At 38.9% G+C, this 16,299-nt stretch overlaps 1 long non-coding RNA gene across 1 annotated transcript in view; it reads left to right on the top strand.

Moving 5' to 3' along the window:
• The window catches only part of LOC125132330 (uncharacterized), a 108,624-nt gene extending 95,886 nt beyond the window's left edge, over positions 1-12,738 (top strand). Inside the window, exons 4-6 of the long non-coding RNA XR_007136205.1 lie at positions 629-725; positions 5,722-5,770; positions 12,686-12,738. This is a non-coding gene — a long non-coding RNA (uncharacterized LOC125132330). The remainder of the gene's footprint in view (positions 1-628; positions 726-5,721; positions 5,771-12,685) is intronic.
• Positions 12,739-16,299: the final 3,561 nt, after the last annotated feature.

Here is a 16,299-nt window from a genome sequence, read left to right as displayed (position 1 = left end):
GGTTCCCGTTGTGGCTCAGCGGTAATGAACCCGACTAGTATCCATGAGGACGCAGGTTCAATCCATGGACTTGCTCAATGGATTATGGATCTAGCATTGCCACGAGCTGTGGTGTAGGTCCCAGATGTGGCTTGGATCCCATATCGCTGTGGCTGTGGAGTAGGCTGGAGCTACAGCTCTGATTCGATCCCTAGCCTGGAACCTCCATATGCTGTGTGGGCAGCCCTAAAATCCAAAAAAAAATATTTCTATTTCTTATGTTCTTGATTTAGAAAGCAAATATGCCTGAGAAAGTGTCTTTAAAGATAATTTCAGTTTTAGTTAATTTTTACATAGCTATGTGCCATTTATTTTTCCAAGTGCTGGGAATGTAACAGAAAAACAACATGGTTCCTGTTCTCGTGAGCTTACAGTTTTTTGGGGATGAAAGATATTAATTGAAGGTTTACAACAGGAAAAAGCCCAAATTGTCTAAGGTGGAATATTTCATCCAAGACTAATTAGTGGTCATTTGAATTGCTTGGCCTGATCACTTGTCTCAGCTTGTCCCCGATCCCTGGGTTTAGAACCAGAGCTCTGGGAAAGTTATGTGCAATAAGCCATATCCTTTGTCTTTACCCATATGCAGGTATCTCATTCTCAAAACCTGCACTTCTTTCTAGTCTGGAGCAGTGGAGAATGCTGGGTCTCAAGACAGGTGATGCCTTCAAGGAAAATGCACCCAGGTGAGGGTTTGAAGAACAAACAACTAGAGAATGAATTCTGATTTTCAAGATGTGGTAAATTAAATCCTACCAAAGGCCTTGAGGCTTTCTTTTTATTATTATTATTATTTAGTTTTTAAAAAGATTTTTATTTTTTCTATTATAGTTGATTTAAAATGTTCTGTCAATATCTGCTGTACAGCGAAGTGACCCAGCCATATATGTATAAAGAATATATATACTCTTTTTCTCACATTATCCTCCATCATGTTCCATCACAAATGACTAGATGTAGTTCCCTGTGCTATACAGTGGATCTCATTGCTTATCCACTGCAAATGCAATAGTTTGCATCTGCTAACCCCAAACTCCCAGTTAGTTCCACTCCCTCCCCCTTGGCGACCACAAGTCTATGTGAGTCTGTTTCTTTTCTGTAGATAGGTTCATTTGTGCCATATGTTAGACTCCAGATATAAGAATCATATGGTATTTGTCTTTCTCTTTCTGACTTACTTCACTTAGTATGAGAGTCTCCAGTTCCATCCACATTATTTTATTCTTTTTTTATGGCTGAGTAGTATTCTTAATCCATTCATTTGTTGATGGACATTAGGTTGTTTGAGGTCTCCACTATTGTGAATGGTGCTGCAATGAACATAGGGGATGCATGTATCTCTTTCAATGAAAGTTTTGGATATATGCCAAATCTGGAATATATGCCAAGGAGTAGGCTTGCTGGGTCATATGATAGTTCTGTATTTAGTTTTCTGAGGTATCTCCATACTGTTTTCCATAGTCTTGAGGCTTTCTGATTGTGATCTGCACCGAGTAGTTAGCCTTAGGAGAATAGTATAAATGTTTGCTGCTTGGGTATTTTAGAACGAAGCTTTGATGAAATAGGAATAGAGCTCTGAAGCTAAGGGCTACTTTAAAGTCTCTGGAGCCAGAATCCTGGCTTTGAACACCAGCTTTAACACCAATTAACTGTGCGATCCTGGTCAAGTTACTCAAGTTCTCTGTGCTTTAGTTCACTTATAAAAGTAAGATAATAATGTTATCTGTGTCATAGGGTTGTAAGGATTAAATATGTTACCTATTTTATTGATTTTTTCAATGCATATTTTTCATGTTTTACATATCTTTGAAAATGGAATGTTGCTTAAAGTTGATGAAAGGTTACAATCTTTGTCGGCCAGGTAGAAGTAGTGATAAAGCATTATCTGTGCATTTGCAAACATCAAAAGCTTAACAATCAGACAAAAAAAAAAAAAAGTAAAAGGAATCCAAGCTGGAAGAGAAGTAAACCTGTCACTCACTATTTGAAGATGATATGGTACTTTATATAGAAAAACCTTAAAGTCTCCACTCAAAAACATTCGAACTGATAAATGAATTCAACAAAGTTGCAAGATACAGATTCATATATAAACATCTACTGCATTTCTCTCTTTGTTATTATGTTTAAATTTTTTTATTTTTATTTTTTGCTCTTTAGGGCCACTCCTATGGCATGTGAAAGTTCCCAGGCTAGGAATCAAATCAGAGCTGCAGCTGCCAGCCACAGCCACAGCCACAGCAATGCCAGATCCAAGCTGCATCTACAGCCTACACCACAGCTCATGGCAGCACTGAGTGAGGCCAGGGATTGAACCCTCATCCTCATGGATACTAGTTGGGTTTGTTACTGCTGAGCCATGACAGGAACTCCTGCATTTCTACACAATTATAATGAACCATCAAAAAGCAAAGGTTAAAAAAATCCCATCAAAAATAATAAAATAATTAGAAATAAACTTAACCAAGGAGGTGAAAGACCTATACTCTGAAAGCTATCAAACATTGTTGAAGGAAACTTATGAAGATTTAAAGAAATGGAAAGATATCTTGTAGTTAGACTGAAGAAATAACATTGCTAAAATGACCATATTACCCAAAGCAATCTACAGATTAACAGCAATCTCTATCAAAATACCCATGACATTTTTTCACGAGTATAATCCCAAAACTTACACAGAACCACAGAAGACCCAGAATTGCCAAAGCCATCTTGAGAAAAAAGGACAAAACTAGAGGTATCACCCTCCAGATTTCAGACGGTATTACAAAGCTAGAGTAATCAAAACAGCATTGTACTGGCACAAAACAGACACATAGATCGAAGGAACAGATACAGAGCCAAGAAATAATCCCATGCACCTATTATTAATTAATCAGCAAAAAAGAGGTAAGAATGTACAATAGAGAAAATACAGGGTTTTCAAAAAGCAGTGCTGGGAAATCTGGACAGATACATGTGTAACAATGAGATTAGAACATTACCTCAACACTTTATGCAAAAATAAACTCAAAATGAATTAAAGACCTAGTTGTAAGACCTGAAACCATAAAACTATAAGGAAACATAAATTGTAGCAAAATTTTTTGAATCTGTCTCCTAGGACAAAATAAAAGCATCCATAAATAATAGGACCTGATTAAACATAAAAGCTTTTGCACAATAAAAGAAATTATCAAAAAACCCCACACACAAAAAAAGAAAAAACAACCTATGGAATGGGAGAAAATATTTGCAAATGATGTGACTGAAAAAGTTAATATCCAAAATATAGGAGCTCCCGTCGTGGCACAGTGGTTAACGAGTCCGACTAGGAACCATGAGGTCGCGGGTTCGGTCCCTGGCCTTGCTCAGTGGGTTAACGATCCAGCGTTGCCGTGAGCTGTGGTGTAGGTTGCAGACGCGGCTCGGATCCCACGTTGCTGTGGCTCTGGCGTAGGCCGGTGGCTACAGCTCCGATTCAACCCTTAGCCTGGGAACCTCCATATGCCGCAGGAGCGGCCCAAGAAATAGCAACAACAACAACAAGAAGACAAAAAAGAAAACAAACAAAACCCCAAAAAAACCCCAAAAAACAAAATATATAAACAGCTTATACAACTCAGTATCAAAAAGACGAAAACCTAATCAAAAAAGAAGACATTTAGATGGCTAAGAGGCTCATGAAAAGATGCTCAACATCACTAATTATTAGAGAAATGCAAATCAAAAAACAATGAAATATTACCTCACACCTGTCAGAATGGCTATCGTCAAAAAGATTGCAAATAACAAGTGTGGGAAAGGATGTGTGCTCTGTTGGTGAGAATGTAAAACTGGTGCAGCCTCTGTGAAAAACAGTGTGGAGGTTCCCAAAAAAATTAAAAATAGAACTGTCATGTGACCTAGGAGTTCCACACCTGGGTATCTATCTAAAGGAAACAGACGCATTAATTTGAGAAGATATATGCACCCCATGTAAATAATTCATAGCAGCATTATTTACCATTGCCAAGATACGAAAATGCCCACCGATGGAGAAATAATAGATTAAAGAAGATGTGGTATACATACACAATAGCATATTAATGCCACTTTAAAAAAACAAAAGTCTGACATTTGCAGCAATGTGGATGGACTTAGAGCATATGATGGTTAGTAAAAGAAGTCAAAGACAAATCCTGTATGGTATCACTTATATGTGGAATCTAAAAAATAATATAAATGTGTATGCAAAACAGAAACATACTCTCAGATATAGAAACTTTTGGTAACTAGTGGTTACCAAATGGGAGAGGGTAGGTGGGAGGGGCAAATTAGGGGCATGGGGTTAAGAGGCACAAACTACTATGTACAAAATCGATAAACAACATGAATATATTGTATAGCCCAGGGAATTATAGCCAATATCTTATAATAACTTTTAATGAAGTATAATCTGTAAAACTACCGAATCGCTATGTTGTACACGTGAAGCTACTATCATGTTATAAATAAACTAAGGAAACCCCTTAGCATCAAAACTTGCAGAATGGGTGTCTGTGGGATGGAAGACACCCTCGGAGATAAGAGTGGAGTGCTATTTTAACCCCCAGGAATGAAATGGTTGGGGGGAGGGGTAGGGAAGAAAGTAAATAAAAATGTGCGTAGCAGCATCCCTGAAGAGGGAACCGGAGTAAGCTAGGTATTCATAATTGCAGAACTCAAGCCAAAGCCTAGCTCTAAATGGCTTTTAGTTCATATAGCACCTTTTAAGAAATGCTGTATCCTAATGTTCATAGTGGCACAGGGGGTAATCAATTACACATTGTATATTAATATGTAAATATGCAAATGTAAGTATGTTAATATGTAACTGAGTCAAAACGGAAGTCAGAAGAGTCAAACTGAATATAAAGATGTTTTAGGACTACATTTACCTATTTATTTCACAAATTTATTTCCTTTTAATGTACGAACAATGGTAACACACATCGAAAATCTAAGCACTCTTTGAATACCTGTTCAGTACAAGTTCAGTGTAAGAAAATGTTGCGTTATAGTTAAATGACACTTTTTTCCTTCTTAGTGGTATATATGATAATGATGCATCTGAGAACTGGTGATGTCAAGTAGCAATTTGGGGGCAGACCTCTCAAAATCATTGCAACTTTGTAACAGTCACAATGACAAATGTGAAAATGATCCTAACGAAAAGGCTAGCACAGTTGAAAAGACATGCTAACCTCCTAATGAATAAATAAGTACCTCAATGACTTTAGTACTTCAGCCTACAAAGGTGACGGTGTCTTGGTGAAGGGGATGTAAAGAAGGGCTGTAAGTGGGTTCTGAGTTATGGAGATAAGGGCAAGATACACAGATATTGGGGAAACTTCATGGAAGAGCTGTGGCCAAGAGGAAGAATGTGGAGCAAACTGATATGTAAATATGGGTCATATACATTCACCCTTTAGTTTACTACATCCAGTCACATTAGTTTACTTAAATTCAGATGTTGTCAGTTGGTGGTGCAAAGCATTAACATTCTGAAAAAATTACATACGAATCCCTTCCACTTTTGCCTAATAATGGCATTGCTTCCCCATAAGCTAGTCACGTGACAGCTAATTTGTATTTCAGAAAAAACACTTTGGAGCCAAACACATCGAACTTTTCATATTTCCCTAGTAACCTTGTCAAGTCTGTACTCTTCACATTTTACAGGTAAGAAAAGGACCTGAGGATCGGAAACTTGCTTTGGGCCTCGAGGCTGGTAAGTGGTGATGGTGGCAGAAATCAAAGCCATGTCTAACTCCAGAGCTCACGCTTTTCGCGCTTCTGTCACAAAGCCCAGTCCAAGGAGATTTCCCTTCCTCCTCCTCTCATTGTCCCCATCCCAGAATAATTATACCTTTTGCTGGATGAACTCTTAGCATTATCTCCTTCTAGCTCAGGTTTTAGAATGTGGCAAGGGAACAGGAGCAAAGAGAGTTGCTTTTTCCTTTAAGTATTTTCTGAAGTTGTTTGGTAACCTTGTCTCTCACATTTCTGTCTTTAATGAGTAACTGGATTTCTTGACATTGTAACGTCCGTTTGTCTCTGGACAAAAAGTACTTTAAGATCTAATATATTCAGTGTCGTGTTTGCAGCTTGTACTATGAAGAGTTTTCAAAACTTGACTGCCCTTTTAAAAAGATAAACTGTCACCAGATGGCAGCAAAGTGCCTTCAGCATAAGATCGGAACTACGTAGTATGTCTGATTGTTTATTGCTGTAAATACTCCATTTTAAAGAAAGAAATTTATGGAATTCTCATTGTGGCTCAGTGGTTTAAAAATCGGACTGGGATCCATGAGGGTGTGGGTTCAATCCCTGGTCTTGCTCAGTGGGTAAAAGATACAGTGTTGCCGTAAACTGCAGCTGTAGAAAGTTGCAGATACAGCTTGTAGCGGGCATTTCTGCAGCTGTGGTGTAGGCTGGCAGCTTCAGCTCCAATTTGACCCCTAGCCTGGGAATGTCCATATGCCACAGGCCCTTAAAAAAAAAAAGTAAAATAAATTCACAAAAAAAGTGTTCTGTGTTAACCAAATCTAAACAGCATTATTGCACACTGTACAACAAACATTTCTAAATACCGTGTTTATATTTTATTTCGTAATTATGATATAGTCTCTGGTATTTATTTATTTATTTATTTAAATGGCCACTCCTGTGGCACATGGATGTTCCTGGGCCAGGGAGTGAATCTGAGCCACAGCTGCAACTTATGTCACAGCTGAGGCAACACCAGATCCTTTAACCTATTGTGCTGAGCCAGGGATCAAACCTGCACCTCTGCAGCAACCCCGCTGCACCATAGTGGGAACTCCTCTGTTTTATTGATGTGGATCTCAGGCTCAGATTTTATATGTCCTTTTTGTATTGGGTCATTTCACTAAACATTTAGTTTCAGTGCTTGTCCTAGTTCCTAGGCTAGGGGTTGAATTAGAGCTACAGCTGCTGGCCTACACCACAGCACATAAATGTATGGCTTATTTCTTTTCTTTTCTTTTTTTAGGGCTAGTTTTTTTTGATGTTGTTGTTAATTCTATTTTTAGTTTTAGTTTTTTTTTTTTTTTTTTTTAAATGCCACACCTGTGGCATATGGAAGTTCCTAGACTGGGGGTTGACTCAGAGCTGTAGTTGCCTACTCCACAGCCATAGCAGTGCCAGCTCTGAGTGTGTCTGTGACCTCCACTGCAGCTCACAGCCACGCCGGATCCTTAACCCACTGAGCGAGGCCGGGGATCAAACCTGTGTCCTAATGAATACTAGTTGGGTTCATTACTGCTGAGCCACAATGAGAACTCCATTTTTGTTAGTTCTTAGAGTTTTCTCACTTGATCATGATGCCTCAGATTTTCTGGCTATTTAGATTATATACAAATAATCTGCAAATAAGAGACAGTTTTACCTCTTTTTTCCGATTTTTATTTTTATTTTTTATTTAATTTTTAAATTACTCAATAAATTTATTACATTTATAGTTGTACAATGATCACCACAATCAAATTTTATAGGGTTTCCATCCCACACCCCCAGCGCATCCCCCCACCTCCCAAACTGTCTCATTTGGAAACCATAAGTGAGTCAGTATCTGTTCTGCAAAGAAGTTCACTGTGTCCTTTTTTCAGATTCCACATGTAAGTGACAGCATTTGATGTTGGTATCTCATTGTCTTGACTGACTTCACTTAGCATGATAATTTCTAGGTCCAGCCATGTTGCTAAAATTCTGGTATTTCTTTCCTTTTAATGGCTGAGTAATATTCCATTGTGTATACATACCACATCTTCTTGATCCACTCCTCTGTTGATGGACATTTAGGTTGTTTCCATGTCTTGGCTATTGTACATAGTGCTGAAATGAACATTGGAGTACAGGTGTCTTTGCGAGTCGTGGTTTTCTTTGGGTAGATGCCCAGGAGTGGGATTGCTGGATCAAATGGTACTTCTATGTTTAGTTTTCTGAGGAATCTCCATACTGTTTTCCACAGTGGTTGCACCAATTTACAATCCCACCCACAGTGTAATAGGGTTCCTTTTTCTCCACACCCTCTCCAGCACTTATTGTTTGCAGACTTTTGGATGATGGCCATTCTGGCTGGTGTAAGGTGGTACCTCAGAGTGGTTTTGATTTGCATTTCTGTAATGATGAGTGATGTTGAACATCTTTTCATGTGTTTTTTGTCCATCCATATGTCTCCTTTGGAGAACTGTTTCGATCTTCTGCCCATTTTTTGATGGGGTTGTTTTTTTTTTGGTATTGAGCTATAGGAGGTGTTTATAAATTTTGGACATTAATCCCTTGTCAGCTGATTCATTTGCAAAAATTTTCTCCCATTCTGTGGGTTGTCTTTTTGTTTTGTTTAGGGTTTCCTTTGCTGTGCAGAAACTTTGAAGTTTAATTAGGTCCCATTTGTTTATTTTTGTTTTTACTGTCATTACTCTAAGAGGTGGATCTGAGAAGATGTTGCTGTGGTTTATGTCAGAGAGTGTTTGGCCTATGTTTTCCTCAAAGAGTTTTATAGTATCTGGTCTTATATCTAGGTCTTCGATCCATATTGAGTTGACTTTTGTGTATGGTGTTAGAGAGTGTTCTAATTTCATTCTTTTCCATGTGGCTGATTTCTGCTCTGATCTTTATGATTTCTTTCCTTCTACTAACTTTAGGTCTTGCCTGTTCTTCTTCTCTAGCTGCTTTAGCTGTAAGTTAGCTTGTTTATTTGAACTTTTTCTTGTTTCCTGAGGTGGGCTTGTATTGCTATAAACTTTCCTCTTAGAACGGCCTTTTCTGTATCCCATAGGATTTGGAGTGTCGTATCTTTGTTGTCATTTGCTTCTAGGTATTTTTTAACTTTCCTCTTTGATTTCTTCAGTGACCCATTTGTTGTTTAGTAGCACGTTGTTTAGTCTTCATGTGTTTGTGTTTTTTGCAGTTTTTTTCTTGTTGTTGATTTCCAGTCATATAGTGATGTGGTTGGAAATGATGCTTGATATGATTTCAATTTTCTTAAAGTTACTGAGGTTGGATTTGTAGCCCAAGATGTATCAGTCTTAGAGAATGTTCCATGTGCACTTGAGAAGAATGTGTATTCTGTTGTTTTTGGATGGAATGTCCTATAAATATCTATTAAGCCCATCTGATTTAATGGATCATTCAGGGCCTGTGTTTCCTTACTGACTTTCTGTCTGGTTGATCTGTCCATTGCTGTAAGTGGGGTGTTAAAGTCCCCCACTATTATTGTGTTATTGTTGATTTGTCCTTTTAAGATTGTCAGCAGTTGCCTTATATATTGTGGCGAACCTATGTTGGGTGCATAGATATTTAAAATTGTCATATCTTCTTCTTGGATTGATCCTTTGATCAGTATGTAGTGACCTTCCTTGTCCCTTAAAATATTCTTCATTTTAAATCTCTTTTGTCTGATATGAGTATTGCTACTCGAGCTTTCTTTTGATTCCCGTTTGCATGGAGTATTTTCTTCCATCCTCTCACCTTCAATTTGTATGTGTCCCTAGAAGTGAAGTGGGTCTCTTGAAGACAGCACATATGTGGGTCTGGTTTTTACATCCATTCAGCCAGTCTGTATCTTTTGGTTGGGACATTTAGTCCATTAATATTTAAGGTAATTATTGATATATATGTTCTTATGGCCATTTTATTAATTGCTTTGGCTTTTTGTTGCTCTTTTTTCTTCTCTTCTTCTCTTGTTCTCTTCTCCTGTGGTTTGATGACTAGCTTTAGTGTTGTATTTGAGTTAATTTTTCCTATTTGTGTGCCAATTGTAGATTTTTGGTTTGCAGTTATTCTGAAGTTTTGATATAAAGTCTCTATATATACATGAGATGGTTTTAAGTTGTTGGTCTCTTAATTGCAAGTTCATCTCCAGTGTCCTGCATTTGTACCCACCTCTTCTCATGATTTCTGATTTTGGTGGCATAATTGTGTGTGGATGATTTCGTATCTTTACTGTATATGTACCTTTACTGGTGAGCCTTGTCATTTGTGGGATTTTTGTTTCCTGTTGTGGCCTTTTCTTTGCTGCCTAGAGACGTTTCTTTAGTATTTGTTGTAAGGCTGGTTTGGTGTTGCTGAATTCTCTTAGCTTTTGCTTACCTGTGAAGGTTTTGATTTCTTCAAATCTGAGTGAGAGCCTTGCTGGTTAAAGTAATCTTGGTTGGAGGTTTTTCCCTTTCATCACGTGAAGTATATCATGCCACTCCCTTCTGGCCTGCAGAGTTTCAGCTGAAAAATCTGCCAATAACCTTATTGGAGTTCCCTTGTATGTTATTTGTTTCTTTTCCCTAGCTGCTTTCAATATTTTCTCTTTGTCTTTAATTTTGGTCAATTTGATTAATATGTGTCTTGGGTGTTCCTCCTTGGGTTTAGTTTATATGGTACTCATTGTGCTTCCTGAATTTGAGTGATTGGTTCCTTTCCCATGTTAGGGAAGTTTTTGGCTATTATCTCTTGGAATATGTTTTCTGCCCCCTCTCTCTCTCTTCTCCTTCTGGCACCCCTATAATATGCATGTTGGTGCTTTTTTCGTTGTCCCAGAGTTCTCTGAGATTCTCTTCATTTGTTTTCAATGTTTTTTCTCTTTTCTGTTCCACATCTGTGATTTTCACTAATCTGTCCTCCACCTCGCTTATTCGTTCTTCTGCCTCCTGTATTCTGCTGTTGGCTGCTTCTAATGGATTTTTTATTTCAGTTATTTTATTTTGCGTCTCTTCTTGTTTAAGTTTTATATCTTGTATGTCTTTGCTCAGTGTTTCCTGTAAATTATCCATCTTTGCCTCCAGTTTATTTCCAGTGTCTTGCATCATCTTCAGCATCAGAGGTGTAAAGTCTTTTTCAAGGAGGCTGGGAATCTCCTGATCACTTAGCTGATTTTTCTGGGGCTTTTTCTTTCTCCCTCATCTGAGTTATAGTTCTCTGTCTTTTCATTTTTATAGGTTTTTGGTGTGGTGACCTTCTTACAGATAATAGAGTTGTAGCCTCTCTTAGTTCTGGGGCCTGCCCCCCTTGCGACTGAAGTTGGTCTGGGGGCTTGCTGTAGGCTCTCTGATAGGAGGGGCTGATGCCTGCCCACTGGTAAGTGGAACTGATTCCTATCCCTCTGGTGTGTGGGGCTTAGTCTCTGGGTGAGATTAGGTTTGGCTGTGTGCCTGGAGGGTCTTTAGGAAGCCGGTTTACTGATGGGTGGGGCTGTGATCTCACCTGGATTGTTGTTTGGCCTGGGGCTTCTCAGTGCTGATGGGTGGGACCAGATTTTCCCCAAATGGCCACCTCCAGAGAAAGGCAGCTGATGAATATTCCTGAGAGCTTTGCTTCCAATGTCCTTCCCCCACAACAACCCCCATTCACCCCTGTTTTCCCAGGAGGTCCTCCAAGAAGTGCAGTATGGTTTGACCCAGATTTCTGTGGAGACTTTGCTTTGCCCTAGGACCCAGTGCCTGTGAAAGTCTGTGTGTGCCTTTTAAGAACGGGGTCTCCATTTTCCCCAGTTCCATGGAGCTCCTGAGCACAAGCCCCACTGGCCTTCAATGCCAGATCCTCCAGGGGCTCTTTCTCCCAGTGCCAGATTCCCACTCGTGGGAGTTTTTTGTGGAGCTCAGAACTCTTACTCCTATAGGTGAGTCTCTGTGCAATGGTTACTTTCCAGTCTGTGTGGCTTCCCACCTGAGAGGTATGGGGTTGCTTATATCACATAATCACACCTCCTACCTCTTTAGTGGCCTCCTCTTTGTCTTCTGGAGTAGGATATCTTCTTTTTTTTTTGTCTTTTTCCCATTTCTTGGGCCGCTCCTGCAGCATATGGAGGTTCCCAGGCTGGGGGTCAAATTGGAGCTGCACCTTCTGGCCTACGCCAGAGCCCCAGCAAAGCGGGATCTGAGCTGCATCTGCAACCTACACCACAGCTCACGGCAATGCCGGATCGTTAACCCACTGAGCAAGGCCAGCGATCAAACCTGCAACCTCATGGTTCCTAGTCAGATTCGTTAATCACTGAGCCACACGGGAACTCCGAATATCTTTTTCAAAGTTTCCAGTCCATTTGATTGTAGATTGCTCAGTATTTGGTTGTAAATTTTGTTGTTTTTAGGAGAGAAGTCGAGCTCGGTCCTTCTATTCCACCATCTTAATCCCATCTCCTCCCTGATTAGCCACAGTTTTGAACTCTGCAACTGTCTTTTGTCATTAAATCTTCAGATTCTATCCTTTAAATGGGACAGGTAGAGTAGAGGAATATATCCAAAGCCCTCTATTAGTTTCTGGGATGATTAATCTTCATAGAAACCACCTCACAGGTAAACAATCAGTTTTACCTCTTTTTACTAGTGTTTATACCTCTTCTTTCTTGTTCCTGACTTATTGCATTGGCTAAAACATTCAGAAAAATAGTGAATAAAAGCAGTTATACAATGAGTTCCCTCATTGCTCAGTGGGTTTTGGATCCAGCATTGTCACTGTTGTGCCCAGGTCCCTGCTATGGCGTGGGTTTGATCCCTGGCCAGGGCACTTCTGCATGCCATGGGTATGGCCCAAAAAACCCTAAAACCAGTTATAATAGATGCAGGCATACCTTGTTTTATTGTGCTTCACAGGTAAAATTGAATTTTTTTTTTTTTTTTGCAAATTGAAGGTTTGTGGCAATCCTGTTTGATCAATCTACTGTTGCCATTTTCCCAACAGCATGATTTTTAATTAAGGTATGTACATTACCATTGTTATTTATAATACTATTCCACACTTAATAAACTACCTTATGGTGTAAACACAATTTTCATATGTATTAGGAAACCAAAAAATTTGTGTTTTCATGTTCAATGGACTCACTTTATTGTGATAATCACTTTGTCGAGATAATTTGCTTTTTTATTGTTGTGGTATGAAACCAAATCCTCAGTACATCCAAGGTATTCCTGTATCCCTCAAGAATGGTATTTTCTCTAGTTTTGGGGTACATATCAGGCTTACTTATATTTCTAGATGGCTTAGTGTTTTAAAATAAATGGATGTTGAGTTTTGTGAAATGTTTTGCAGCAGTTAAGGTGATCGTGGTTTTCTTTCGACCTAAAGTTGAGCCGTCCTTGCATTCCAGTGGTGGTAGTAGTGGTGATGACGATAGTATTAGTAACTGACACTCATTAAGCATTCAGTATATAACAGTCAGTATTCTTGGTGTTTTTTTTTAGCGTTCTTAGTTTTTTATGTTCAGTTCAACACTGCAGTCCTATGAGATAACTCCTACTGTACCATGTAGTTTTACAGAAAAGAAAAATGAGACACTGAAACGTTTAAAAATTTGCCTTATCACTTAGCCATTTCTTGGGCATGACATTATTTTTCTAGAACTCTACTTGTTTTAATATTTTTATCTTATTTTATTTAGGAATTTTACATCTATATCCACAAGTGATATTTATCTATAGTTCTATGTTGTTGCATGCTTTCATCCAGTTTTAATGTCAGGGTTCTCTTTTTCCTTAAGCATTAATTAGGAAGTTTTCTTTTTCTGTGCTCTGCTTTTTCTCATTTTTATTTCCTAATTTAGGTGATATTTTCAATAATAATAACCATTTACTGAGCACTGACTTGGTTTAGGCACTGTATAAAATCCTTCACATAGATTAGTTTATTTATTGCTCATAGTTAAGAAATATATATTGTTACTCTTTCCTTTAAAAATGTTATTTGTCCAAAGTAAAGCAGCTAATTTAGACAAATAAGGGTTTAAATCTAGACTACCTGACTTCAGAGCTTGTGCATACTCTTAACTCTTCTACCTTATTTCTTGCCTCCACCCCCCATACAATAAAATTTCCACAAAATAGTCCACACCTTTTTCTGATTTCTCCATTGCATGGCTATTACTGTTCAGCCCTTCTCTTTGCACTGTCTATTCACTACAGTTCCCTCAGTTTTAATGCTGTGAAACTTTGGTGGATGTTTGAACCCTGTTTTGCCAATATCCTTTGACCCAGGAATTTTATTTCATGGATTAAACCTAAAAAAGCCAAATTACACAAATAGGAAACATTTTCTATATACAGAGTAATATATTGTGCCATTGTTTTTAAAGGAAAGAATTAGAAACAACCTATATGTCCATTGGTAAGTCATTATTTTAAATGATATGTAATCTTTCCAAAGACAGTACCTATCATCCATTGAGGTATTATTACACATTAGGTATTCTGAAAATTCTTTTTAGGTATTGTTTCATTTAATCATCTTGTTTATGATGGATGTGATAATCTCCCTTTCACAGTTAAAGGAAATAAGGCTGAGAGAGATTAAATAATTTGCCCAAGGTCCCATTACTAGTAGATGGTAGAGTTCAGACTTGAATTCATGACAGTCTGATTCCAAAGAAGATAGATGCTCATAATGACTTTATTTTAATCCAAAGAATAGAATTCCACACGTAAGTAAAAATAATGATGTAGATACATTTTAGGCATGGAAAGACGGTCATTATGTGTTGGGAATAAAAGCAGATTATCAAATAGCATATATAGAACAAATCTATATTGGTTCTCTCTGCACCTTTTACAATAAGCATATGTTAGTTTTATCATCAGAAAAACTGCACTATTTTTACTTTTGAAAAGAAATGTCTAAATTCTAAGGTTTCATATATGTAGTGCCCTTCAGTGAGAAATCCTTAAAAATATCCAAACTGTTAGGGCCCTTTAATCCTAATCCTGGTCTTCCTTAGGTAATGAACAATAAGATAATTTCACTTTCTCTTCTTTCAGATTTTGAGGTCAGAAGTGAGAAGGAAGACAATACAGCAGAGAATGTTTTTGTGGAAGTGTTACTTGACGATGCATTTTTAGTTTCTGTACAGTATTATCAGAGAAGAGTCTTTGAAATTTTTTTTTCTTTTTAGGGCTACACTTGTGGCATATGGAAGTTTCCAGGCTAAGGGCTGAATTGGAGCTGCAGGTGCCAGCCTACACCACAGCCACAGCAATGCCAGGTGCGAGCCGTATCTGCAACCTATGCAATGCTGGATCCTTAACCCAATGAGCAAGGCCAGGGATTGAACCTGCATCCTCATGGATGCTAATCGGGTTCTTAACCTGCTGAGCCACAACGGGAACTATAGGCTTTGCAACTGAAGGTGAAATAACATCTCTGGGACATCAACAGGGAAAGTCCACTGCTGAAGAGGACAGTTTAAGGTCATTTGCAAGTTACAAGGGGCCCTGTATAGAGCTGGGTATGTGTTCTGAGTGTGGAAGGAGTTGTACTTGGAGCCCCCACACCTTTTTAAGCATCAGCTGATCCACACAGGGGAGAAACACTATCATTGCCCGGACTGTGGGAAATGTTTCAGTAACAGCTCAGATTTTATTAGACACCAATGGACCCACACTGGGGAGAGGCACTATAAATGGCACTCCTTCAGCCTGAGCTCAGCCCTCATCATCATCAGAGGATGCATACGGCTGAAAAGCCGTACCAGTGTGGAAAAATGAATCGAGGGCTTCAGCTGGAGCCCCAACCTCACCACCCACCAGAGGACACACGTGCAGGGGAAGCCTTACAAGTCCTGAGAGTGTGGGGAGACACCTTCAGCCAGAGTCCTAACCTGATCACCCAGCGGGGCCTTCACACTGGAGAAGACATGTCAGTGTCAGGAGTGTGGGGAAGCTTCAACTCCAGCTCCAACTTGCTCCATCACCTGAGGAACACACTGGTGAGAGGCCCCATGTGTGCCCAGAGTGTGGCCAGAGCTTTAGTCACAGCACCTAACTTGTACTGTGTCAGAAGACCCACGCAGGTAAGAAACCATATCATTGCTTCCAGTGTGGGAAAAGCGTCAGCTGCATTCATTTCTCTTTATGCATCAAAGAGTCCCCGCAGGACAAAGATCTTACAGACGCTCAGTTCTCAGTATTCATCAGAGAAACTGTACTGAGGAGAGCTCTTAGCAAGTGTCCCACTGGTGAGAAGAGTTTCAGCAACAAGTCCCATCAGAAAGCTCATTCTTGGTAAAAACTGTGAGTGCGGCCAGTAGGGAAAAAGTCCTTGTAACCCTACCATCTTTATGGACCAGTTAGAGGGCAGGAATCATGAGCGATCCACGGACAGTGTGGCTCTCTCTGCTGTGTCTTACTTATGTAAAAAGTCTGCCCTGAGTTATAACAGTCAATTATTCCTAAAGCTGATATCTTAAAAATATTTTTAATTAAAGTACAGTTGATTTACAGTGCTCCTTCAATTTCTTCTGTATAGCAAAGTGAC

Source organism: Phacochoerus africanus, chromosome 8 (genome assembly GCF_016906955.1).
Source record: "Phacochoerus africanus isolate WHEZ1 chromosome 8, ROS_Pafr_v1, whole genome shotgun sequence".
NCBI lineage: Eukaryota > Metazoa > Chordata > Mammalia > Artiodactyla > Suidae > Phacochoerus > Phacochoerus africanus.
The sequence above is the reverse complement of the archived record's forward strand: the minus strand, read 5'-3'. Positions and strand labels throughout refer to the sequence as shown.